This window comes from Peromyscus maniculatus, chromosome 4 (genome assembly GCF_049852395.1).
Source record: "Peromyscus maniculatus bairdii isolate BWxNUB_F1_BW_parent chromosome 4, HU_Pman_BW_mat_3.1, whole genome shotgun sequence".
NCBI lineage: Eukaryota > Metazoa > Chordata > Mammalia > Rodentia > Cricetidae > Peromyscus > Peromyscus maniculatus.
The window spans coordinates 141,378,808-141,406,673 of record NC_134855.1 but is presented as its reverse complement, the minus strand read 5'-3'; the positions used below and the strand labels follow the sequence as shown (position 1 = coordinate 141,406,673).

Below are 27,866 nucleotides of genomic sequence, written 5' to 3'. Positions count from 1 at the left end.
CAGTCTTAGAGCCAACCCTAAGTCAAAGATCAGTCAAGTCTTTCATGGGGGAGTGGTCTGTGCAAACTGAGAGCGAAGGATGAAGGCAGGCGTCTTTGCTGATTTTCTCCCTGCATTTGTCACTCAGCTGGGTTCAGCTTTGACTCTAGTGCCTGCCTGCTGATGTTACTCAGTGCAGGGCCACCTACAAATCTCACCCGAAGCAGCATATCTGGCTTCCTGTTGGATCTTTTTCCTGACATCCTTGAATATGTATTTTTCACTGTTCATATCAATTATTCTCTGAACATATACATGTATATGATATGTATATGACTGAATATGTATACATTTTCAGTATATACATATATACTGCACTTGAATCAATAATTATTCCTTTTGATGTTCTTTTATTACATTTAAAAATATCATTATTACCATTATTAATTTTAAGATAGGGTTTCCCTCTATAGCCCTGGCTGCCCTGGAACTCACAGAGATCTGCCTGCTTCTGCCTCCTGAGCCCTGGGGTTAAGGGTGCGCCACCACCAAGCCAGGTTTAGACTTGGCTTTTGTGTGAATAGACTCCTGGAGTGAAGGGTGGGTACTTGCAGAACTTTAAAGCAGGGACTGCCACAGTGCAGGTAGGAAATCCTGGAGGTGACAGCAGAACTAGGGTAGGTTTTATTTTATTCACACTGAAGACATTTTATATGGTTTGTGTCCCAAGACATATATATGTCTGACAATGTCCATTTTATTTCACTAACCCAACTCCAGATTTCTTTCCAAGTTCTTTTTACACAAAAGCTATCCTCAAGCCAGGCTTGGTAGCATAAACCTTTAAGGCAGGTGGATCTCTGAGCTGGAGGCCAGCCTGGTCTACAGAACAAGTTCGAGGACAGCAAGGGCTACATAGAGAAACTGTCTTGAAAATCTAAAAAGAAGGAAAGAAAGAAAACAAGACTATGATTTATTGCATTTGACTTTTATTTATTTATTTTGGTCAGACACCTTTTTATTTTCTTAGTCCAGGCTGGCCTTAAACTTGTTTTTGGAGGTTGACTTTGAATCTTCCTTTCTTCCGCCTCCACCTCCCGAGGCATGGGTCACTAGGATTGGCTTCACTTGTTTATGGTTTGTTATCTTGGTGTACAAGCTCGTTCTGTAGAAAGCTGCACGTTTTGAGTTTTTCTTATTTATTTTTTTTCAAGAACACTACCGAGGTAGCCTTCTGCTCTGCATTGCATCCTATCAGGAGACATGTGGTGACAGTTGGAGCCACTCCTGGTGACACTAAGTTCAAGCCGCCCTTGGTTAAGGTAGTGCCTCTCAGTTCTTCCCACTCTAATGCAAGCTGTTCTCTGGTGTAAATCATGAGACTTGAGAGACCACACCTGGGGACCGAACACCTTGTGAGCCTCAGTGACACCCCCCCCCCCGGCCAGTGACATAGCAGGGCGTCTGAAAAGTAAGGATGACGCCCCCTCAAATGTTAGTCTTGAGGACCGGTGCTTGGCGCACAATGGACACTCCATAGATGTCAGGAATTCCAGGATGGAGATGAGCACGCGGGAAAACTAACGCAGTACCCGGAGTCACCCAGACCGCCTGGCCACGCCCCCTACCGCGCGCACGGCCCCCTGGGACCCGTAGTGCTGGGCGTGGCCGCAGGACTACAAATCCCGGCGGCCCCCGCGCCGCGGCTTCAGCGGCGGTCGCCTCAGCTCCTCAGATCGCCGGCGGCGGCCTCGGCGGAGTCGGTGTCGGCGGCCGGGGCTGAGCTGTGAGTTTCCGATTGAGAGCAGCGCTGGGGAAGATGGCGGCGAGCGGTGAGTGGAGAGAAAGGCGGCGGCGGGAGGCGGGTGAGGCCAGCGGCATGGCCCCGGGCGGGGGTCTCGGGGTCGCTGGCAACGCGCGGCGCAGGCGACAGGGATCGGGCGGGCGGCGCTGGTCTCCGGGGCCCGCGCAGGGTCGCGAGGAGTTCGCGGCCGCGGCCTCTGCTGCTTGAGCTCCCCCCGCCGAGTCCCGGGTTGGGGAAGCGCAGCGCAGCCTCCTCTTCCCGCCGGCGCCGCCCGGCGGGGCGGACTCGGGCTCTTCGGGCAGAGGCTGCGGCTCCGCTGCGAGCGGGCGCGGCGGACGCGGAGTGTGCGGTGCGCGCGGGGTGAGTGCGGGGCGTGTGCGTGGTGAGAGCAGGGTCTGTGGTGTGTGCGGGGTGTGTGGGCTGGACGTGGGGTCCGCGCGATGCGCCAGGTGTGTGGTGTGGATCCGGTGTCTACAAGGTGTGTGGGGTGGATGCAGGGTGAGTGTGGGGTCTGCAGGGTGCATGCAGGGCGTGTAAGATGAGTGTGCGCTGGTCGAGGTGTGTGCGGGGTAAGTGGAGGTGTGAGGGATGAGTGCAGGGTCTGAGGTCTGTGTGGGGCGAGTACCGGGTGGAAGCGGGGTCCGCGATGTGTATAGGGTGGATGCTTTGCGGATGGGGAGTTGGAGGTGTGTGTAGCGTGGATTCGGGGATGAGTGTGGGGTCTGCCCTCTGTGCGGCGACGATGTCGGCTCTGCCTTTTGGTATCACCTATCCCCGCGATCACTTTCACCTTCCGAAATTCCCAATCTTGATTCGTTCATTGATTCTGTTTGCAATAGTTTAAATGAACCAAGCCTCACACACAGCCTGTGAGAGAAGTGGGAGGCAATGCTACTTCCTAGGCAGTTTGAGGGCGCCCAGGGTGGAAAAGTTAGCCAATAGAGCAGCTAAGAGAGGCCAGAGCATCTCAGGCCCACCGTCCAGGAGCCCAGGACTCCATACTGTACGACACGGAAGATTGGAGACCGTCTTGAAGTCGAGTAACTTTCCTCCCTCCCAAATGCAAAGACTTCCTTTTTTGCAGTTTCTGAGTAGCGCTTCAAAGCCAACTTGTTTTTGTAATTAAGCTTGTGTGGTTAAAAAACCAGGAAGGCGAGTCAGTCCCCTGTCTGCTGCAGAGCCGAGTGGATTGACTGAGATGAGAGCGCCCGTTTCAGGCTTGCCGTGGCCGGAGATTTAAAAGGCAGCCTTCGGATCGGCTGGCCGATCTGTGCTGCTGCACGGAAGCCTTGGTATTTGTTTCTGCAGGTTGTTGAATAGACGAGATGCTGGAGCCAGGGGAGGAGTGTGGATTCCAGGTCTTCAGCAAATACGCTGTGGGAATGGTAGTGTAAACCTCTGAGTTCGTGAACTGTTTGTTCTTTTAAAAAATCAAATGGCTGTCAGCTTATTTAGAATAGGTTTTTCCACACATGACACCCAACTGAAAAGACATTAAAAACACTGAAAAAGGAAGCTCTTCACTCCAAACCCTCCCTGAGGCAGTGACTGCTAGCATTTCATGGTGTATGTTTGGCTTTGGGACCAAAGACCAGCTGGTATATACTAAAAGCAGGAACAGGGAGAAATGGGATGGGAATCGTGTTTTCTTTTTTTGCTCTTTTAAAACCTGGAGGTACTGGAGGGATGGCTCAGTGGTTAAGAGCAGGATGGTGGCGGCACACATCTTTATTTAATCCCAGCACTCAGGAGGCAGAGCCAGGTGGATCTCTCTCGGTGTGTTTGAGGCCAGCCTGGTCTACAGAGCGGAGCTCCAGGACAAGGCACCAAAAACTACGCAGAGAAACCCTGTCTCAGAAAAAACAACAAACAAACAAACAAACAAACAAACAAACAAAAAGCATGGGCTACACTTCCTGAGGACCCAGAACTGATTCCCGGTGTCCAGCAATTGTCTGTAGCTCCAGTTCCAGGGGATCCGTCGCCCTCTTCTGGCCTCTGTGAGCACCAGGCACCCTCCTGGTGCATGGACATACATTAAAAAAAAAAAATCTTGATAGCTGCTAGAAAGGCTCTTTTGAATTATTGCTTCTGTTGCTCGGTGTAAAACCCTTAAAGAAATAATAACTTGTGGCGTGAAGAACCCCGAGGGCTCATTGTAAGATGAAGCCTGTTGGTAATGTGTAAAATGATATCAACACAGTAGCTCCTGTGTCACTGGAAGTTGCCCCAGGTTCTGAATTTAAATGAGCAGTAATCTAAACTATCTGTGATCTTAAATTATAGGGTAGTTTGTATGTTGATAGGAAAGACTTAATTGTCCAATCAGCATTAAACAAAAAGGCACATGCCAGCTTTTGGCATATAGAAAGAAGTACATTTTGTAGTTGGAAAATTGTGGACTAGGTGGGTTTAACTGTAAGCAGTTTCTATCAGAAAACATCCCTTAACTAAAGAGGTCTTCAAAACACAGACTTCAGCATATAATGGTCTTTTTTTTTTTTTTTTTTTTTTTTTTTTTTTAAAGAGGGCACCAGATCCCATTATTGATGGTTGTGAGCCACCATGTGGTTGCTGGGAATTGAACTCAGGACCTCTGGAAGAGCAGTCAGTGCTCTTAACCTCTGAGCTATCCCTCCATCCCGGTCTTTTTTTTTTTTTTTTTTTTTTTTTTTAAAAGATCATTTTATGTGTGTATTTTGCTTGCATGTCTGTGTACCATGTGCATGTTTATTTCCTGAAAAGGTCAGAAGAGGGTGTCAGTTCCCCTCAAACTGGATTTAAGGATGTTTATGAGCTGGGCATGGTGGCATACTCCTTTAATCCCAAATCCCAGCACTCAGGAGGCAGAGGCAGATGGATCTCTGAGTTTGAGGACAGCCAGGGCTACACAGAGCAACCCTGTTTTTGATAAAAAACCCCAAAACAAAACAGACAAAAATGTTTGTGAGCCATCACGAGGGTGTTGGGATTCAAACCTGGTTGCCCTGTAGGAACTCTTTTTTGTTTTTTGAGACAGGGTTTCTCTGTGTAGCTTTGGAGCCTGTCCTGGAACTCACTTTGTAGATCAGGCTGGCCTCACAGAGATTCAACTGGTTCTGCCTCCTGAGTGCTGGGATTAAAGGCTTGTGCCACTACAGCCTGGCTACAGCCAGTGCTCTTAACCAGTGAACCATTTCTCCAGCCCCCCCAAATTGATATGTATGGCTGTTTTGCCTGTTTGTGTTGGTATACCACATCTGTGCCTGGTGCCCTCTGAGGTCAGAATAGGGCGTTAGGTTCTTTGGAACTGGAGTTTCTAATGGTGAGCTGCCATGTAGATGCTGGGGTTTGAACCCTGGTCCTCTGTAAGTGTATGTAGCAAGTGCCTCTAACCAGTAAGCATCTCTCCAGCCCCTGTCTTAGGTGTTTTGAGAAGGTCTCATTCATTGCTCAGGCTGTTGTGGAACCTGGAGCTTGTAGTTCAGTTTGGTTTTGAACTCATGATCTGCATGCCTCAGCTTCCTGGTTCTGGGATTAGAGATATGACATCTCATTCAGCTAGGATGATCACTTTTTGGAAGACTCTGAATCATTAATTAATTTAGGATAGCATTTAGATCTATAACCTAGGTTGGCCCTGATTGATTGAGCTCTGCCTCCTGCTTTAGCCTCTCAAATGGGATTATAGGCGTGTTCCACTTTGTTTGCTAGAATGTTTTTAAACATTAGCACAGGGCAGTTGGAGAGATGGCTCAGTGCTTAAGAGTACTTGCTGCTTTTTTTTTTAGAGGACTCAGGTTTAGTTCTCAGTACAACCTATTGTAACTTCAGCTCCATGGCCTCCAGTACCCTTATCTGCCTTCCCTTGGCTCCTGAATATACATACACACAGGCAAACATTAATTATTTAATAATTAATAATAAAAAAATAGTAACAGTCTGCTGGTCTGTGGGTGTGTGTGCACGCGATGCTATATGCCTTTAATCTCAGCACTGGGGAGGCAGATCTCTGAGTTAGAGGCCAGCCTGGTTTACCAGAGCCGGTTGCAGGACAGTCAGGGTTACACAGAGAAACCTTCTTAAAAAAAAAACAACAAACCAACAAAAGTTTACTAACAGTTCATTAAAATAATTAAAAGAATTGAATGGGGGTCTGAGAGGTGACTTAGTGATTAAGAGAACTTACTTCTTTTCCAGAGCACTTGTGTTTTTGTCACATCTCTAACTCAAGTTCAGAGAATCCGATGCTCCCTTCTGGCCTCCATGGGCTCTTGCCTGCATGTGGTGCACATAAACTCATGCAGGCACACACACATTAGGAAAAACTTAGAAAAAACCCAGAAAGATAGTAGAGCTGGGTTATTAGGGATTGTATGAAATCACTTCTGACTTTTTTAAATAAAACTTAAATGTATTTAATTTTATGTGTATAGGTGTTTTGCCTGTATATATGTCTATGCACCATGTGTGTGTTGGTGCCTGAGTAAACTTCTGATCCCTGTGACTGGAGTTGTAGGCAGTTGTGAGTTGCCATGTGGTTGGTTACTTGGATTTGTGAATCCTCTGCAAGAGCAGCCAGTGCTCTTAACCCCTGAGACAGCTCTCCAGTTCCGTGTTTATATTTTTTTGAGTTCTGGGCCAACTGCATGCTCTACCACTGGTCCACATCCCTAGCTAATTTCATTATACTTTGTAAGTGATTTTAGGGTGCATTTTCCCTGGTATAAAAATTTCTGTAGGGCATCTCCATCCTCTTAGTAAATAGGAACTCATTTAGTAAGGAGGGAGTGTATGTACTGTGGGGACCTGGATCCTCTTTCTGGGAGATGTGTGTGAACAAAATACACTTTTGAGATGATTGCTTAGTAATATTTTTTTTTTTTTCTTTTTGGGTGCTGGGATTGAACCTCATGCATGCTACGCAAGTTCTCTGCCCCTCAACTGCCTCCCCTGTCCATTAATGCCTTCTCTCTCTCTTTTTTCCCCATTACAATAGGCCAGAGCAGCTCCCAACTCAGACCTGTGGACCCTTTCCTTTTATGTGTGTGGGTGTGCACCTACCATGGTCCAGCGCTAATGCCTTCTTGATCCATCTTTTTATTTGCTTTTTTTTTTTTTTTTTGGAGACTGAGTCTTACTGCATAGTTCTAGCTGTTCTGTAACTCACTGTGTAGACCAGACTGGCATAGAGCAGAAGTGCCTTTCCAAGATGGAGTGAAACAACAACTTATTTATTTCTAAATTATTTTATTACTTAATGTGTATGAATGTTTTGTCTTCATGCATGTATATGTACCACAATGCCTTCTGAGGTCAGCAGAGGATGTTTGATCCCCTGGAACTGGAGTTAGTTACATGGTGGTGAGCTACCTTGTAGGTGCTGGGAATTGAACCTAGGTCCTCTGCAAGAGCAGTAAGTGCTCTTAACCACTGAACCAACTCTCCAGCCCTCAACAACTTATTTATGGTTTGTGTGTCCCTGTGGGTTCATGTTCATCACGTGTATGTGCCAGAAAAGCCCATTTTGACCCACTGAAATAAGGTTCCTTGCTATGTCAGGGACAGTCTACTAACGAAAAAAGTAGCTTACAAAATCCCGTCTTGGGCTAGAGAGATGGCTCAGTGGGTAGAGGTGCTTGGGTAGCCTGACAGCCTGAGTTCGGTCCCTGCATCTCATTGATGGAGCAGACACCTGCACGCACGACACATCATCTAGTCTTGTGCTGTAGCTGCATGATTCTGAAATAGTTCCTATTAAGTTGAAAACTACTGTTTGAGAATTTTAAAGTATCTTTTAGTTTGAGTAATAGGGTTGGATGAAACAACAACAAACCCCAATTGCTGTGGTCCTGTCCCTAATTGATTGCTGATCTAAATGGCTTTAGAGTTTCTTTTTGCATTATAAAACTCCAATTTTAATTCTAATTCAGAGGATGTACTTTTGGAACTTTGAGTTTGTGGTGAGTTTAGAATGACTGTTGCCTCCAGTGGCAGTTTGTCCACATAGCAGATTGGCTACAATTTAATACAATCCTCACTCTAACGCTTCCTGGAATTGGAAAAGCAAGAGTTGTTCTTGTTGCCTCCTGTCCATTGAGCCAGGGATTGGTGCACCAGCTGCGTTTGGCTGCTCCATATACACAGCAGCGTGGCATATTCTCTTTGCTGTATGGACTGGCCAGAGCTCTGGGAGCCAAACTGGCACTGGATCGGAATGTTCGCTTTTCTCACAGTAAGTTGAAAGGAGGTGACTGTTAATTCGCAGGGAGTTTTGAGGTGAGTGCTGCAGCTAAATGTGGCTCTCACTGAGTGCATTCTAGGGATTGGAAGGGGACATTCAGCAGTAGTGTGGAAGAGGGGCCCCATGGACCTGAAGCTGATCCTTAAAGTTTGTTAGGTACATATATATCCATTGTTTTCTGAGAGGATCCTGGAGATTCTTCTGGGCTAAGGATACACTTTATCCACAGTTAACCTATGTTCAGTCCTCCAACAAATGATGGAATTGACTTGATTTAATCACCTTTCCTTTTCCTAGCTCTGTTGGAAAGTTGGTAAGGAACAGGAAAGTGGCCAGAAGATGCTCAGCAGGAGTGAGGCCAGTTCACACACACTGGATTACCTTAGCAAATGCAAATGCCAGTTTGTCAGCGCTCATTTAGCTTGGTAGGAATTGCTGTCTAGGTCAGTTTATAAGTGGGCCAGCAATAAAGGCATATTTAACTAACCATACCATAGTCACGTGGCCTAGAGGCAAGGGAAGGCGTCTCACTTGACTGACAACATATCTTGAAATGTTCTCAGAGCAAATGGGCTAGAGGTCCCCCCCAAATTTGTTAGGAACACCGGTCCTGTTTTTCCTTCTCTGCTAATGTTTGTGTTGATGGAGTCAGGAAGATGTGTGGTTTTGGTGGACTGTTATGTACTGCTGTTTGGTTGAAAGCTCTGATCTCCTTGGTTAGAGCTGCTGTGAGGGACAAAGCTTTACTAATACTGCACGAATTCTTGGTTACTTACAGGATGATGGGAAGGGAATCCTGGCCTGGGCTGCACAACTGCCCTCAGCTGGAGTAGTGGGTGGATGATGGATGGGAAGGGCTGCAGAAGTCTTCATCCTCAGGTGGATGAGCCTGGTGGTTGGTTGAATGGTTTTTGTTGTTGTTGTTTGAGACAGGGTTTCTCCGTGGATCTCTGACTATCCTGGAACTCACTCTGTAGACCAGGCTGGCCTTAAACTCAGAGATAGACCACCGGGTGGTTGCTTGAATGTTAATTGTATAAGTTGAATCACATTGCACTGAACTCTAGGGATTGGTTACATTATTTTGTTGTACTAGAGTAAGGCTTTTATCAAGTATTGTTAAATTGGTCCTTTTGTTTTGCTAGAAGTATAATAAGATCTTGGAAAATTTCTGTTTATTGTACCAGTTTGACAAGTTGTTACTCATGAACCTTTCATTTTTAATGTTTTTGGACAAAGGGCAAAGAACCCCTCTGGGGAGATAGATAATTAACCACCTGTTTTGAGTTTCTTCTTTGGGCTAGCTCAGCAATCTAGTAAGATTTTTATTGAGTGTTCCACATTTAAAATGTGATCTGAGGAAGTGAGACTCTAGGTTGTCAGGTGATTCTGGTGATCTATTCTGTTAACATATGTAAATGTACTTCATTCTGGTGTAAAACGTCTTTGAGAAGGTACATCTTGGCCCTTTTCATAGATTGAGTGAGACACTTAGGTTTCAATAGAGTAGGTTCCACCTACTTTTTAAATGATGGTTATATTTCATTCTTTAATGTTGGCAATTTTGAATAAATTTAGGATTTTTCAGAAACAGGTTTCCTTTATCCATGAGAAAAAGTCAATCCTGTGCATAGTCACAAGTACACATTCCCTCTAGTTATGTTCATTTTGACTGGCTTTTTACCAAACTCAAGCCATTTGTAGCTTAGCTCACCATACCCAAAGCTAGCGACTTTCAGTTTGCTTAGAGTTTTGATTGGTGCAGCAAGACATTTTGGAAGCCATTCTTTTCAGTAGATGGTCCATGAAGGAGGGGAATCTGAAAGAGGGAATTTCAAAGCAACCCAAGCAGTGTTTGGAAGTGCTCTGGTCTTGAGAATAATGCCTGGCGGGCAGGCAGGAAGCCTGCAGCTGTGGTGTACCATTGTTCCTCTCTCTCTGGCCTCGGAGACCTTGAGTACAATGGAGGAGAAAGCCTGGGGAGGGAGAGAGGCATCACTAGGAAAGGGGTGCTTTCAGGGTGAAGACTGTTTCACTGAAGTCCAAGACGAGATTATTTTACCTAAGAGCAATTGTTTCTCACAATCTGCCCCAAACTGACATTTTTATAACGAAAGTTAACTGCTATTGGAAGAGCAGCAGGATCCTTTACTGTTTCAAAACAACTGAAAGAAAGGATACATGTCAGAAGCCTGGAAGTGTTTCCCCATCTTCTGCGGTCTGGGCAGGATTGCTTGTTACTTTGAGGAGAGTTCTGGTGTCGGAGAGTTCAATACTTTGTAAGCTTTGGGCATGTCTTGCTGTAGAGCTGTTTTTATTTTTGTTTGAGACCTGGTCTTCTGTGTAGAGGACACAGCTTGGAATTCAAATCCTGTGCCCGAGCCTCCCCTATGACATGGCATAGGAGGACACCCTGCTAGGCTCTCCGGTTTGTTTTGTTTTTTTAATATTTGAGACAGGATCTTGCTAAGGCCTGGCACTTGCTATATAGATCTTGTGATCCTCCTGTCTCTGCTCCACAAATGCAGGGATTCCATGTGCACACCACCAACTTCTTTCAGCTTCAGTTCTTCCTGCCAGAGGATGGTAAACATAGCCACAGCTTTCGGTGCTGACGAATTATGAAGATTTCCTAACAAGCTGTGGACTTCAGTGGTGTGTGCTGTCCAGTGGGGGAGATGTGGATGTGAGGGGAGACAGGTTGTAACACCCGAGACAATTACTGAATTAAAGTTGCCCCCTGAAGCAGCCTAGGTACTTGATTCTGCTTCCTGGTTAAAATTAGCAATTTGATTTGGAAATGTTTAAGAATCTAGCTAGTAGTATTTTCTGAATTGTCTTTACACGTCTTCTGTTCCAAGTTCGTTTCTCTCTTTTTTAAGTCTTTGAGTTTCATATCATGCACCTCAGTTCCCCTCATCTCCCTATCCCTCCTTATCTGCCCTCCACCCTTGCAACCTCCCCCCAAAAGAAAACAGAAAAATAAAAACACAAAATAAATAAGACAGACACAGCGTCTGGAAACTGTAGTGTCAGGGTGTGTTGCCCAGGATACGCTTTTGCTCAGACGGCTTCGCTGGCAAATGTCCGTTGTTGTTCATTGTAATGAGTCATTGGTCCCCCCACACCCCCACCCCATAAGAGTTTCTCTTTTTTTCTTTCTAGAGATTTCTCTGGCCTCAAACTCCTCAGTTCTGCCGGTCTCTGCCTTCAGAGTGCTGGAATTAAAGGCGTGTACCACCATCTGGCTTTTTTTTTTTTTTTTTTTGGTGATAGGATCTCTGGTAGCCAAGTCTGGATTCTGTTGCTGTGTAGCAGAGAACAACCTTGACCCCTGATCCTCTTGTCTCCACTTCCCAGTGCTGGGTTTATAAGCATGGGCCACTGCTGGTGTCTCCTCTCTTTACTTGACCGTTCTTTCTTTCTCTTTTTCTTTCCTTCTCTCTCTTCCTCCCTCCCTCCTCCTTTTTCTTTTGATATGATCTATGTAGTCCTGGAAGTCTAGATCAGACTGGTCCTGATCGGCCCGCCTGTGCCGCCACACCCTGCTGGTGGTGTGTTTTAATGGCACAGCTCCTGTGGAAGTTCCCTGCTGTTGGAACCTGAGTCTGAGAGCATCTAGGTAAGTCTGCTTCCACTGGAGAGGACAGCAGCTACCTACATCTTGCCTACATTGGAGGGTCAGTGTTGTTCTCTTCCTATGATAGGGCCAGAATACCAGTGTTAAGTTGACAAACCCATTTCATTAGAAATTGCTAAGATGGAACTTAGGGTCTGTGTACTTAGAGACTTTGCCATTGTAGATGTGGCTGTAAAGTTGGGAAGTAGCTTCCTAGGTCTGGTGTGGTAGATGGTCCATGCCTGTAAACCTTGTACTTGAGAGGTTGAGGCAGGAGGATCATCAAAATTTGAGGCCAGCATAGGCAGTAGATTAAAATCTTGTCTTGACAAACTGGAAAAAACAACAACAACAACAAACAAACCAGAAAACAAATTAACAAAAAAGTAACCCTCCAAGACAAAAGGGAACTTAGCAGAGTGCCTGTGACCTGAGTAGTGGAGGTTAAAGCCCAGGGCTGGAGAGTGCCTGCTTCTTAGGACCCGAGGATTCTCAGTACCCGCTCCTGGTGCTGACAACTACCTATAACTCCAGCCCCAAGGATCTTCTGTGCATCTTTTTTACTCTCTGTACTCTTTCTTTATGAGTGAGTACTCACCTACGTGAACATACACAGACACATACACATTAAGAAAAACAAGTTAGGCCAGGCGGTGGTGGCGCAAGCCTTTAATTCCAGCACTCTGGAAGCAGAGACAGGTGGATCTTGGAGTTCGAGGGCCAGCCTGGGCTACAGAGTGAGTTTCAGGACAGGCTTTAAAGCTGCACAGAGAAAGCCTGTCTCGAAAAAACGGGGAAAAAAAAGAAAAGAAAAACAAGTTAGATACAATAAACTAAATGAGCAAACAGGAAAGACAGAGGCAGGAGGCTCTTTAGTTCAAGGCCAGCCTGGGAGTCTATTAATTCAAATCCTGTTTGAGGGCCTGGAGAGGTGGTTCAGTGTACTTGATGCTAGCTGCCGAGCCTGCTGATCCACGGGGTAGAAGGGAGGACTGACGTCAGCAAGCTATCCTTTGACCTCTGCTTACCTGCAGTGGTGTCCATCTGTCTTTCTCAAATAAATAAAGAAAGAAAAGACCCTGCTTGGAACAAAACTAAACTAGGTACAGCTTAGTGTTGGTATACTTGCCTATCTCAAGGTCTTGAGCTTGATCCCCAATACTCCTACCCTACTGCCAAATTTAAAAAGGTCTCCACTTTTATAGATACAGTTTCAAGTAGTCTCAGTTAAAAAAATTTAGCAGTATATTTATCTGCATGTATGCACACCATGTACATGCCTGGTGCCCACAGAGGCCAGAAGAGAGCATCAGATTACCTGGAACTGGAGTTAAAAACAATTGTGAGCTGCCACATAGGTTCTGGGACTGAACCTGGGGCCTAGCAGCCAGTGTTCTTAACAGCTGAGTATCTCTCCAGCCCAGTTTATTGGCGTCTATGGCCCGTCTTATAAAATAATTTTTTTTGAAGGTCTATAATTCTTTTTTTTTTTTTTTTTTTTTGGTTTTTCGAGACAGGGTTTCTCTGCGTAGTTTTGCGCCTTTCCTGGAGCTCACTTGGTAGCCCAGGCTGGCCTCGAACTCACAGCGATCCGCCTGGCTCTGCCTCCCGAGTGCTGGGATTAAAGGCGTGCGCCACCACCGCCCGGCCGAAGGTCTATAATTCTTAATGTTATGGGAGATTAGATTAATTTATCATTTTTAAATTTTATGCACACATTTGTATGCATGTGATATTTTGAGACTGTCTTTCTGTAGAATAGCCCTGGCTGCCGTGGAACTTGTCATGTAAACCAAACTGGCCTTGAACTGGAGACCCCCATGCTTCAGATCCTGTGTGTACTAATGTGCCTGACCCTATGTAGATCTCCTCTTAGGCATTCTTCTGTGTTTGTTCTCTCTGTATGTCTTCATCTCAGCCCTGCACAGTCAAAATTAGTGATGTCCTGAAATCAGAAAGTATAAACCTTCCACCTGTATTCTTTCAATGTACTGTTTTTTTCCCTTTGATTGTTTGCATTCAGTTCATATAATTTTTAGAATGGGATTGGGATACAGCTCAGTTGGTAGGGTGTTTGCCTAGCATACCTGAGTTCAGTTCCCAGTACCAAACAGATTATAGTGGCACTGTAATTCTTGTGTTTGGGAGGTGGGGGCAAGAGGTTCAGAAGTTCAAGATCATCCTTGGATACATAGTTTTAGGGTAGCCTGGGCTACACAGATTCCTATTTTACAGGCAAAGGTATGTCGGATACTGTACCTTCCCTTCTATGAACTTTATTTGTGTGTATAGCACAGTTAATCATTTAATGCTTATGGTGCTGAGAATTGAACACAGAACCTCAAACCATACCAGACAATTACTCTACTATTGAGTTGCACTCCAGTTTCCAAGTTCCTTTTTTAAATTTTTTTTTTTTTTTTTTTTTTTGAGACAGGGTCTCAATATGTTCAATATGTAGAACTGATTGACCTGGAATCACTCATGAAGACCAGGCTGGTCTTGAACTTTTTGTTTTGTTTTGTTTTTTGAGACAGGGTTTCTCTGTGTAGCCCTGACTGTCCTGGAACTCTGTAGACCAGGCTGCCCTTGAACTCGGAGATCCCTCCCCCCACCCTCTATCTCCCCAGTGCTGGGATTAAAGACTTCTATCACCCTTACCCTTTTTTTTTTCCAATTCATATTTTTTTTTAATTAAAAAGATTTTTATTGCCGGGCGTTGGTGGCACACGCCTTTAATCCCAGCACTCGGGAGGCAGAGGCAGGCGGATCTCTGTGAGTTCGAGGCCAGCCTGGGCTACCAAGTGAGCTCCAGGAAAGGCGCAAAGCTACACAGAGAAACCCTGTCTCGAAAAACCAAAAAAAAAAAAAAAAGATTTTTATTCATTTTACATATCAACCATAGATCTCCCTCTCATCCTTCCTCCTGCTCCTTCCCAGCCTCCTTCCCCACCTTCCATCCCCTCCTCCAAAAGGGTAAGGCCTCGTATAGGGAGTCAGCCTGGTACATTGAGTTGAGGGAGGACCAAGTCCCTCCCCTCTGCATCAAGGCTGAGCAAGGCATCCCACCATAGATAATGGGCTTCAGAAAGCCAGCTCATGCACCAGGGATAGATCCTGTACTCATTGCCGCGGCCCTTCAAACAGACCAAGCTATACAACTACTCCCATATCCAGAGCTGTCTGTCTAATGTTCGTGAGTTTCTATGAGCTTAGTTCAGTTGTCTCTGTAGATTTCCCCATTATGATCTTGACTCCCATTGGTTGCTCATATAATCCCCCTTGCCTCTCTTCAACTGGACTCCCAGAGCTTGGCCTGGTGCTTGGCTGTGGATCTCTACATCTGCTTCCACCAGTTACTGGATGAAGGCTCTGTTCCCAATCAGTGCAAGGTGGGCATATGGCTCCAGTGGTCACTGGTGCTGCTGGGGCTGGTGGCTTGGTCTGTTCTTTATTTTTAAAAATGTAATTATAAGCAACTGCTAGGTGGTGATGGAAACCTGTGTCTCAGCTGTTAGGCAGGAGGATCAAGGAGTTCAAGGTTATCCATGCCTGTATAGCAAGTTTGAGACCAACCCAGGCTGTGTGAGACCTTCTATCTTACAATACCCTCCCCCAAACTAAACCCAAATAGACAACAAACAGTGATTACAAATGGTATTGTTTTGTCTGTCCGTCCATCCATCCATCCATCCATCCATCCATCCATCCATCCTAAGATAAAGTAGCCCTGGAACACTGTATCATCTAAGCTGGCCTGGAAATGGAGGTGCTCTTGTCTTAATCTCCTGACTGCTATATTATAGGTATGAGCCACCATCTGGTGTCTTAGTTAGGGTTTATAGTGCTGTGAAGAGATACCATGACCACAGCAACTTTTAGAAAGAAAACATTTAATTGGGTGGCTCACTTACAGTTCAGAGGTTCAGTCCATTATCACGTGGGGAGCATGGCGGCATGCAGGTAGACATGGTGCTGGAGGAATAGCTGAGAGTCCTACGTCTTGCAGGCAATAAGAAGTGAACTGAGACACTGGGTGGTATCCACACCTGGCCTATTTAATAAAATTCCAGTTTCAAGTAGTTTGTTGCTAATGTATAGAAATGCAATTGTGTGTGTGTGTGTGTGTGTGTGTGTGTGTGTGTGTGTGTGTGTGTGTGTATTTATCAAATACTTCATGATCCTATTAAACTCATTCATCCTGGTTGCTTTTACCTAGTTTGTTTAGGATTGTACAAGATATCTTGTCATTTCTCATCAGCCCTCCCAACCCCAAGTGAGATTGAGATAGGACCTTGCTGTGTATTTCAGACTGGGCTAGAACTGTGTAACTAGACTGCATTTGAATTCCAGATCCCCCTGCTTTGGTCTCTAAGTGCTTGGATTACAGGTGTGCTCCCTGGCTGATTGCTTTGCTCACTGCAGCTTTGCCCCTTCAGAATGCCTCTCTTTGTGGGGGGGATGCTGGTGGGAATTGAACACAGGACACTGTGCAGGCAAGTGCTTGGCCTCCAACTAGCATTCTTAGCCCAAGTTGTGTCAGTCTACAGAGCCAGCTCTGTGAGATTCATACTGTTGCATAGACCAGTTCTGTCTGTTGCCTGTTTACCATTCAAGCACCATTTTATTGTATCCACCTGTCATGAATTAGTGCTACTGTAACCATTTGAATACAAGTTTGAGTGGGCTTCATTTTTTGTGAGGTAGGATTATTGATCTTATGGCATTTTTATGTTTAGCTATTTAAGAAACTATGAAACTGTTTACAGAAGTGGCTGTGCCATTGTGTAGCCTGTTTCATTGCACATCCTCACCAACACTTGATACTAATATTTGTTTAAGCCGTAGCCATTCTGGTGAATGTGTAGTGAGAATCTCATTGCAGTTGGAATTTAGAATTCCTTTTACCTCCAAGTGAAATGTCTGTTTAAATTTTTGTTTCTTTTCCTTCTTCTGCCACTCTTCCTTCTCTTTGTCTTTGTATATGTGTGAACACACATGCACACACACCACATACTACACACACCACATACTACACACACCACATACTACACACACCACACACTACACACACTACACACTACACACACCACACACCACACACTACACACACCACACACTACACACACCACACACTACACACACCACACACCACACACTACACACACCACACACCACACACCACACACTACACACACCACACACTACACACACCACACACTACACACACCACACACACCACACACACCACACACACCACACACACCACACACTACACACACCACACACACCACACACACCACACACACCACACACACCACACACACCACACACACCAAACACTGTACATACAGGCAGTGGCACATGCTTGTGCATGTGTATGGAGGCCAGAGTTTAACCCTGGGTGCTGTTCCTTGGGAACAATCCATCTGGTTTATTCATTTATTTTTTATGTGTGTGGGTGTTTTGCCCACATGTGTCTGCACCATGTGTGTGTGGTGCCAGCAGAGGCTAGAAGAAACCAGGGCAGATTTCCTGGAACTGGAATTACAGATAGTTGTGAGATACCAAGTGGGTGCTGGGAAACAACCCAGGTCCTCTGTAAGAACAATAGATGCTCTCAACCCCTGAGCCACCTATCCAGCCCCCCATTCCTTACTATTTTATTATTCCCAAATAACTTTCAGACCTATCTATATTTTCTGTCCCATTTACAGGTAAATAGAAACTGCATTTTAGGTGGTCAGAGCGAAGGCTTTCTGATAATCTGCCAGGATCCATGAAATTAACAGCAGACTATCTAAGAAATCCGAGTTAGTATTTCAGTCGACATCTTGAAGTAGGCTGTATTGTCACCCGCTTTCCCCCAACCCAGGCTAGATAGATCAGAACTGCGCAGAGACTGACCCACAGGCCTTAGACCAATAAGACAGACTCCGGGGCTGGCTGAAAATTACATGGCAATGAAAAATTAACCAACCAGACTTTGGGATTAAGAATGTTTTGTGAAGGGGCCCCAGAGGTGGCTCAAAGGTTGAGTACTTGCTGCTCTTGCTGAGGATCAACTTTGGCTCCCAGCACCCATATTGCCTTTAACTCCATCTAGCTCCAGAGGACATTGATACCCCTTTTTGGCCTTCTCAGGTATCTGCATGAATATATACATATTAAACACAGATAAACAAATATAAAGTAAATAAAACTTACGAGGTTGGAGAGATAGCTCAGCAGTTAAAGGTTTTTTGTTTGTTTGTTTGTTTTTCGAGACAGGATTTCTCTGTGTTGCTTTGGAGCCTGTCCTGGAACTCCCTCTGTAGCCCAGGCTAGCCTCGAACTCACAGAGATCCACCTACCTCTGCCTCCTGAGTGCTGAGATTAAAAAAGTGTGTACCACCATTGCCTGGCTAAAGCATTTGTTCTTGTAGAGAACAATTCTCAGCACCCACATTTGTAACAGATCCCTCAACCTCTGCATTACTAGGCATGCACATAGTACACAGACATACATGTGAGTAAAACCTTCATATATATAGAACAGATCTCAAAAAAAGAAAAAAACAATAAAGAATGAAACTTAAGAAAGAATGTTCTGTGAAAATTGAAGACCTTATGCCACAGGAACACTTGAAGGTTGACATAGGGTTTCACTTAGAAAATTGTTCTGACCCTTCCATGGCCTGAAAACAAAAAATAAAGTTGTAAAATTTAGCACTCATCTCAGATTTTGACCTTGAGTCTTTTCATATTATAGTTGACAAGCTGGGTGTTGTGGTGCACACCTTTAGTCCCAGCACATGGGAGGCAGGGTCAGGCAGATCTCCGAGTTTGAGGCCAGCCTGGTCTACATAGTGAATTCCAGGGCAGCTAGGACTACATAGTGAGACCCTTTCTCAAACAAAAGAAAACAACAACAAACCCCTCAAACTTCAACTGAGTGTCAGTTGCTCCCTGCTATCATAGAATGACTAACTGCTTTTGTACCCATGAAATGAGCGGCTGGGTGTTTTGAGTCAGTGGTGGGCTAGCTCTTAACTGATGGTCAGTGATGTGTGCACTATGTTCAAGTTCTGGGTCATGTGTGGATGGCAGGAAAAATAAGTATGTTAGCAGTTGAGTAAAGGTTATACAAATGAGCCTGGCTCACTGATTGGGAGCATTGCCTGCTCTTCCAGAGGACCCAGCCAGGTTCAATTCTCAGCACCACATGGCAGCTCCCAACTGTCTGTAACTTTAGTTCCAGTGGATCTGACACCCTCATACAGACATGCACGCAAGCAAAATCCAATGCACATGAAATTAAATAAGTCATTAAAATCTTTAAAAAAAATTATACAAGCATTGTATTGACTTTTTTATTTTATTTTATTTTTTATTTTTAGACAAGATCTCAGTATGTAGTAGTATAGGCTGGCCTTGAACTTACCATGATCCATTTGCCTCAGCATCCTGAGTGCTATAACCAGAGGCATACCATCATGTCCAAAGTGATTCCTCCCCACCCCCATCCCCCAGACAGGGTCTCATTTTGCATCCTTGGCTGGCTTGGAACATGCTATATAGACCAAGCTGGCCTTTTAAACTCAAAGAGATCCACTTACATCTGCCTCCCTAATACTGGGATTCAAGATGTGCACCATCGTGCCCTGAGACAGTGTTAAAATTTTTTTAAATTTATGTGCATGTGTGTTCAAGCCCATGTAACTTGTCTGTGGAGGTTAGAGGACAACCTTGGTTATCAGTTGCTTTTCACTGTGTTTCAAGCAGAGTTCTTTGTTCTTTTCCACTGTGCAAGCCTGACAGCTGTTTCTAGCTTCTGGGGATTGTCCTGTCACTGTCTTCCATCTTCCCATAGGAATGCTGGATTGCATACACTTGAGCTACATAATTGGCTTCTAGGTAGATGCTGAGGGTTTGAATTTAGGTCCTCATACTTGTATGGCAGATGCTTTTCCCTACTTATTTCCCCAGCCCATGTGAGATCTTCAGCATAAATTATTTCTTGCTGCATTTGACTGTTCAGTCATTTGCTTTTTTTTGAATGGTCTAGAACTTAATCTTTTTATCCTTTTAATAAAATGAATCAGTAAGTCCTTGGCTCAGGGTGTAGCCCAGTTAGAGTTCTTGCCTAGCTAACAGGAAGTCCTGGGATTGATCACAGTACCGGATAAACAGGGCTTGGTGGTACAGGCTTTAATTCCAGGCTCTGGGAGGTAGAGTCAGGACAATTAGAAGTTCAAGGTCATCCTCAGTACATAGTGAGAGAATTTGAGACCAGCCTGGGCTACATGAGCCACTGTTTGAAAAGGGGGAAAATAGTCTTTGTCTATTTTCTCACTTAGTATAAATTAAAATGTAAAGCATTACATATGTTCTAGTGTGATCTCAATGAAGAGTGCTGAGAACCTGTCTAGAAATGCTGCCTCTTGAGTATACCTCTGAGGAGGGAAACCCTGGGCCTGCCTCTACCACAGCAATACTGTGTCTTGCCTGTGAGTTTTTGCATTGTTCCTTAAAATTAAGGGAAAAAAATTAAGCTGGGTGGTGGCACATACCTTTAATCCCAGGTGGATCTCTGAGTTCTAGGCCAGCCTGGTCTACAGAGACTCAGGACAGCCAGGGCTACACAGAGAAACCCTGTCTCAAAAAATCAAAATAAATAAAGAAAAGAAACAAAACAACAACACAACACAACACTCTCCTCAGAGACAAGGTCTCATGTAACATAGGCTGGCCTTAAACTCAGCAGTCTTCTGCCTCCAGGATTACAGGCTACCATGCCTGGATGTGTGGTGCCAGGGATCAAACCCCAGGTCATGCTTGCCTAGCACTCTGCCGAGGGCGCTGCATCCCCAGCTGCATTGTTTTCTTTTTAACACTGGGAACTGTCTCCCACTTCAGTTCTAGGAATCAAAACCCTTGGCACATTCGAGACAGTTCCTTTACCGTTGAGCCTTTCTTCATCTTGCTGTCCATGATAGTCCTGATGTTGTCACCTACAGGAGCCTCTAGAGCATCTCTGACCGCAGGCTCACACCACCATGTTTGTCTTGACTCAGGGTTTCTGGCTTCACTCTCTGTTGACTTAGGTCAGATTTGAATGCTTGCAGCGTATGCTAATGAGAAAGCCAGCATTTCAACGTTTGTAGTGCTGTAGTATTTATATTAAATTATTGTGCCCTTAAGCATCCTACCTGTCTCACTGGATGTTTCCTCATCCCTCAAAGGTGATGGAGACCCCAGTTTAATACTATTTGTCTTCACTTAATTTAAAGATTTGTATTTTAATTCTTTTCCATCTGAATCATTTTATATTGGAGTTTTGGAACATTTTTCAATTTGCATTTAAAAAGGGTAGTTAAAAAAAACCAGTGGAAATTTCCAGCTTTGAAAAAATTCGACTGTCTAATAACTGCTTTGCAAGAAGAAAGAAATATGAAAAGGAACCGCAGACATTCTGGATGTCAGCCTGTGAAATTTTCCACTATTTCCCATAATAACATGCAGGCACGCTTATACTCCTGATTCAGTGTGACTGCAGTTGCCTGACTGGAATTTGAAGCCCCTGTTAGTGAGAAAGTGGCATCTGCCACTTGCATGGGCAGTTTGAAGCTGTCCAGTCTAGGGACTGTGCTTGCTGGTATGGCTGCAGGGAAGGCTCATTATAAATGCTGAGCTTGGAAATTATTTATAAATCTTATGGTTCCAAATGATTTTAATTACAGTGGATTTACAATGCACCTGATACATTCTTAAAAATAATTTTGTGTAAGTTTATAGGGTTTTATTTGGTATAGAAGTTTTCATTTGGTGCGATTCAGGAACTAGTCAGGTGTTAACTTACTTGTTCAGGTCTCTCCCTGCTAGACCATTAGATCTTCAGGATTCATGATGAATTTAACCATTCTTCACACTCAGGTGCACTGATTATCTCATTTGCCCAGGTTGCTTGGTTCTGTAACTTGGCAAAGATGAGTTTGGAAGAGCAGGTCACAGATACACTGTAACCCAAGCCGGCTTCATGTCTTACCTGGTAGAGTGGATTAAAGAACAACAGATTGGATGGGCTGAGCAGTTAGGAGCACTGGCTGCTCCTCCAGAGGACCTGAGTTCAATTCCCAGCACCCACATGGCAGCTCACAACTGTCTGTAACTCCAGTTCCAGGAGATCTGACACCTTCACACCAATGCGTATAAAATAAAGTTAAATAAATTATTAAAAAAAAAACAAACGGGTCAGCTCTTATGAATTTAACTTAATTATTTACTTTTGAGAGATGGTGTCACTATTTTGCCTAGGTTGACCTGAAGCCCAGGGCTCAGGGGATTCTGCTGCCTTTGCCTAAGTCACTGGGATTGTTGCTTCACCATGCTGCCTTTAAGCTAAACTTTTTTTTTTTTTTTTGGTTTTTCGAGACAGGGTTTCTCTGTAGCTTTGTGCCTTTCCTGGAACTCACTCTGTAGCCCAGGTTGGCCTCGAACTCAGAGGTCTACTTGCCTCGACCTCCTGAGTGCTGGGATTAAAGGTGTATGCCACCACCGCCCAACCAAGCTAAACTTTTTAAAATATCTTTTTCCTTCCTTTCTTTCTCCCCCTTACTTCCTTTCTTTTCTTTTTTTGTTTTTTTGTTTTTTTTTGGGGGGGGGCAGTTTCACTTTCTAGCTGGCTTAGGAATTGTTATATATGTATACCAGCTTGGCCTCAACTCACCTGCCTCTGCCTGTATTGGGATTAAAGGGGGATGCCTCTGGGCTGCTGTTTAGAGAACATTGTTTAACAAATCTTTGTACTGTAAATTTAAAAATGGAGCTTGGAAGTAGTGACTCAAACCTGTAATCCTCAAAACTTGGGATGCTGAGGCAGGAGGATTAACATTAGTTTGAGGCCAACTAGTTTACATAGTATGTTCCAGGACATAGAGTGCTACACAGTAAGGAACTAGTCTTTTTACAAAACACAGAATACAAAACCAAAACAACAATTAAAAAACCTGCCCTGCAAACTAAACCTTAAAAACGTGTACTTCTCTAGTGAAGAATTTGAGGGTCAGAGTGGTGGCAGATGTGCTTTACCACTCTGGGCTTACTTCTAGTTTAGAAGTAAAGCCATATTAATAATGCACAAGTGCCTTTTTTTCTGGGCTGGGATAAGAGTGTGCTGGAGCAGGGTCCTAGCCTCTTTTGTTAGTCATGTGCTTCTTCCTGCTCAGTCTCATCCTTTCTCTTGGCTTCTGTGGATTTCTGACCTCTTCATGACTTCCCTTTAAGCCTTCTAAATTTTCAGCTATTTATCTCTTTCTTCTCACCCTAATTCCCTTCTGGCCTGTAGCCTTCCTGTCAGCCTTCCAGCCTTGCCTCTGGCTGCTCACTCTTAACTGCCTTACCTTTGAAAGTCCTGCTCCTGGCTTATGATTTTCTTTTTTAGTCTGTCCTCAAACTGGCTGATCTCAGTAACCTCCACATCCCTTCAACTCTAACTCACTTTTTTTTCCTTCTTGGTGACTCAGGGCTACCTTGAAAACCCAGGGTAGCCTTGAATGTCTGATCCTCTTGCCTCTGCTTCCCTAGGACTTCACAAGCTGTATACATCACACTTAGGACACCCGCCCTCCCAAGACAAGGTCTCTAATTACAAATTCAAAAACAACAACAAAAGCTAAACCTTGGTTTCAACATTTAAGAACACAATCTGTGGGGCTGGAGAGATGGCTCAGTGGTTAAGGGCACTGGCTGCTCTTCCAGAGGTCCTGAGTTCAGTTCCCAGCAACCACATGGTGGCTCATAACCATCCATAATGAGATCTGGTGCCCTCTTCTGGCATGCAGGCATACATGCAGGCAGAACATTGTATATATAATAAATATTGAAAAAAAAAAAAAAAACCAAAAAAAAAAAAAAAAAAAAAACCACAATCTGCTCTTTCAGAGGACCAGAGTTCAGTTCCCAATACCCATGTCAGATGCCTCCTAGCCTCCTGGAACTCCAGTTCCAGGAGCTCTAATGACTCTAGGCTCTGGGGAAATGCATAGACACACACATATAATTAAAAACATTTGGCTGGGCGGTGGTGCATGCCTTTAATCCCAGCACTCAGGAGGCAGAGACAGGTGGATCTCTGAGTTCAAGGCCAGCCTGGTCTACAGAGTGAGTTCCAGGACAGGCTCCAAAGCTACAGAGAAACCCTGTCTTGACCCTTCCCCCCCCCCAAAAAAAAAATTGAAGCAGAGTCTCCTTATAGCCCATGCAGCCTATGCTAGAATGGAACTCACAGCAAACTAATGTTAATGCTCCTGCATCAGCTTCCTAAGTGCTGACTTTGCAGTTATGAGCCACCACACCTGGCTCCTGGCTCCATTTTCCCCCCCTTCTTTTTTTTTGAGTCAGGATTTCTCTACACAGCCCTAGCTGTCCTGGAACTCACTCTATAGAGCCGGCTGGCCTCGAACTCACAGAGATCCGCCTGCCTTCTGCCTCCTGAGTGCTGCGATCAAAGGTGTGCACCACCACTCTTCTGGTCTGGTTCCATTTTTAAATATATAATACAAAGATTTGTTGAATGTTTTTGTCTAGATTAGATAGCAGGGACATACCAGTGACTTGAATGATTGATAGAAAAACACCGTGCAAAGGTCTGAGTATGGATTTGTGTGTTTGGGCTTTGTGCATGCTAGGCAAGGGTCCTGCCAATGAGTTAGATCTCTTAACACTTGAGTTTACGTTTTAGTTGGGTAGTTAGGTTAAATTTCACTGAGAAGGTAGCATGTGAACAGAGTTAAGGTAGGAAGTAGGAGGAAGGATTGGAAAGGGGAAGCATTTTGTGTGAAGAAAGCCAGACAAGCGTTCTAGCCCCGTTAGGTCTCCAGCACTTGATTTTGAGATGGTCTTCCCATGATGGCCTCATGGACTTCCTTATGGCCTTCCCAGGCTGGCTTCAAACTTCCTAGCTTCTTATCTCTGGCTTCCAAGCTCTGGTATCTGACCTGCCCCACCCACCCAGCAAGACTTCTGCTTTCATTTTGAACAAAATGGGGAACTCGGAAGATTTTAAATCATATTTTGGTTATTTTATAAAAAGACCTTGATTTTATTTCTCTCTCAAGCATTTCTTTTTTTAAATTACAAAAGTGATTAATTCATGTTCCTGTGGAAAATAGAAATATGAAGAAGAAAATAAGGATTAGCAATAACTTCCTGTATAATTAAAATTGTTCTCTGAGGCTGGAGAGGTTGCTCAGTGGTTATGGGCACTCAACTGCAGCAAGGGGAAGTGGTACACACTTTATTCCCGGCTTGCAGGCAGACCTCTGTGATTTTGAGGCTGGCCTGCTTTACATAGATCATTCAGGACCACTAGGGCTACACAGGAAGACCCTGTCTTTTTTTTTTTTTTTTTTTTTTAAAGCATTTACTACTTTTGCTTACATCAAGTGGCTCACAACTGCCTGTAACTCAGATGAACTGAAGGGTGTGTGTGTGTGTGTGTGGGGTGGTGGTGGTGCATGCGCTCTCAGCACATGCTCTCACACATATGCATATATGCCTGCCACATAGCATGGTTATGAAAGTTAGAAGATAACTTGTGGGAGTCTCTTCTCTGCCATAAGTTCCTGGATTTAATTCAGGTGCCAGGCTTGCTGACAAACACTTTACTCACCTGGCTGTCTCTCCAGGCCAAATGCTTCTCATTTCAATAAAATATTATTGGTTCCTTGATGTCTACAGTAGCACAAAGGCTGGTTTTTAAATAATGAATGTTGATTTTCTTTTAATCTGGTTTATTTATATTTGACTTGATTGAGTAGAGGCCTGTGGTCACAGAAGAATTTGTTATTCATTATAGACAGTGCAGCACATATTCAAATATCTGTCTGCTTCATGAATATATAATGATAGTATGACTTAATGAAAACATTATTCTTAGGTGTTTGGTATTATGGAGATTAAAGGAATTCTGTGTCTGTTAAATGATATCAATGGGTTGAGTATTTGTGAGATAAGATAGCTTGTAAGGCTAGCCTGAACTCTGGGTCTTCCTGCTCCCACCTCCTGGGTGCTCAGATTATAGATATATGCCACCATGCTTAACTGTCTCATTGATGATGTCTCATGTAGTTCTAGCTGGCCTGGAATTTATGTGTAGATCAGATTCAGGCTGGCTGAAAAGTGCTGGGCTACTGGACTCACCAGGATACACTACCACCCTCCTGGGTTGCTGCTTTGTAGAGTAGTTCTTAGCCACTTGGAGTTGTTAAGCATGCTGTGTGCCTCTACCCCCACCCCAGCTATTTGCAACAGTCTTTTTGAGTCTTGTTTTCTGTCAGTATTTATTATTATTTTATTTTTATTTTGAGACCAAATTTCTCTATGTAGCCCTGGCTTCCTGCAACTGACTTTGTAGACTAGGCTGGCTTTGAAACTCAAGAGATCTGCCTGCCTCTGCCTGGGATCAAAGGTGTGTGCCGCCATATCAGGCTCAATATTCTTTTAAAAAATCCTTTTCTTGCCCATAAGCTACATTTTTTAAAAAAATTTTTATGTTTTTATGTCATTTATAGGAGCATGTGCTTTCCTCAGACTTTTAAATTTGCTTAGCTCTTCACTTAAAACATTTTTGGTGTGTTGTATTTATGTGTGTGCATGTTCTTGTACGTGTGGGTAATGGAGTAGTGTTCTTTGGAAAAATACAGACAGAGCTGAGGATGAAGCACAGTTAGAGCATTTGTCTACATGTCCAAGGCCCTAGGTTTGGGCCACAGCACTGGGGCCCATGGGACATTACAGAATTAGCTTGTGCATATTTTCAAGATGTTCCAGCAATTCCAACAAATAGCTGTATTTAAAAAAAAAAAAGAGGATTGAAATGCCTTATTTAGGTGAATTTTAGTTGATTTGACATGACTTTAGGTCTGGGAATGCTATAGCTTTTTTTTTTTTTTTTGAGACAGGTTTTCTGTGTCCTTGCTGTCCTGGAACTTGCTCTGTAGACGAGGTTGGTCTCAAACTCACAGGTGCTGGGATTAAGGGTGTTGAGTACCACAGTCAGGCAATCTGATTTTTAGGCATATGTTTAGATATATAATATTTTACAAATATGTAATATTAAATCATTTGGATTGGAGAGTAGTGGTGGATCTGAGTTTTGCAGTGTTGTGTTCAAGGCTTGACTGTCAGGCCTCTAAAACTACAGTTACAAGGCCTTGGAAAATGATTACGGGTCACATTGTAAAATGACTTTAAAGATACATCATTTCCTCTGTCTGAGAGAGGTTTTTATTTCATAAATAGCATTGTTTTTCTCTTTCCAGTGGCTCTAGGTGAGTTATGTTTTTAGAAACTAGAGATGCTAATGCACCGGCCTCTTTCTTTTTGAGCACTGGCTCTGCCTGGTTCACGTTTCTAAACTTGCCTGTTGGCAAGATTTTTCTTTGTTGCCTCCTCGGTTGCTGAGTCTTTAACTTTATTGTTAGGTTTCTTACCTTACACTTTTTGGTGAGGGGATTTTTTCTTAGAAGATCTTTTGTGGCCTGAAGCTTGCTGTGTGTACCTGAGGATGACCTTGATCTTAAAAAAACAAAACCTGTGTGTGGTGGAGGCCAGAGAACAGTTTGTAGGATTTGGTTCTCTTTCTCTACTGTGTGGGTCCTGGGGAGTGAACTCAGGTGGTTTAACTTGTGGCAAGTGACTTTCACCTGCTGAGCTGTCTGGCTGGCCCAGCCTTAGACTTCTCATCTTCTTCCCTCTACCTGCTGAGAGATAGATTACAGATGGTGCCACTGTACTGGGCATCATACGTGCAAGGACTTCCTTCAATGGTAGGAAAGCATTTTGCCACTCAGTTAACATTCTCAGCTCTGGTTTAGTTTAGCTTTGTTTATTAAAACCACTTTTTCAAATCTTGAGGCTATGCATTGATTCAGTTATGAGCTAAGAATTTTTTTAAGACTTCTTATTTTTGTGTATGAGTGTTTTACCTGCACGTTCTTATGAGCACCAACTGCCTTGTGTCTGGGGCAGTCAGAAGAGGGAGTCATACATATACCCTAGATTATTATGATTATTATTGTTATTGTTGTGTATGACACAAGTGTGTGCACTCATGCTCGTGCATACCTGTGAGGAGACCAGAGCAAGTGTTCTTCTGTATTGTTCCTTATTCCCTGGATAATTCCCTTGAGACATCTCACTGAACTTGAAGCTGTCTGTTCAAGCTAGGCTGCCTATCAAGAGAGTACCTAGGATCTGCT

At 44.1% G+C, this 27,866-nt stretch overlaps 1 protein-coding gene across 4 annotated transcripts in view; it reads left to right on the top strand.

The window, feature by feature from the left end:
- Positions 1-1,675: 1,675 nt before the first annotated feature.
- Positions 1,676-27,866, top strand: part of Ncoa3 (nuclear receptor coactivator 3) — a 97,666-nt gene continuing 71,475 nt past the window's right edge. For all 4 annotated transcript variants that reach the window (XM_076571141.1, XM_042276830.2, XM_042276829.2 and 1 more), the window contains exon 1: positions 1,676-1,811. The gene's annotated coding sequence lies outside the window, so the exon portion shown is untranslated. The remainder of the gene's footprint in view (positions 1,812-27,866) is intronic.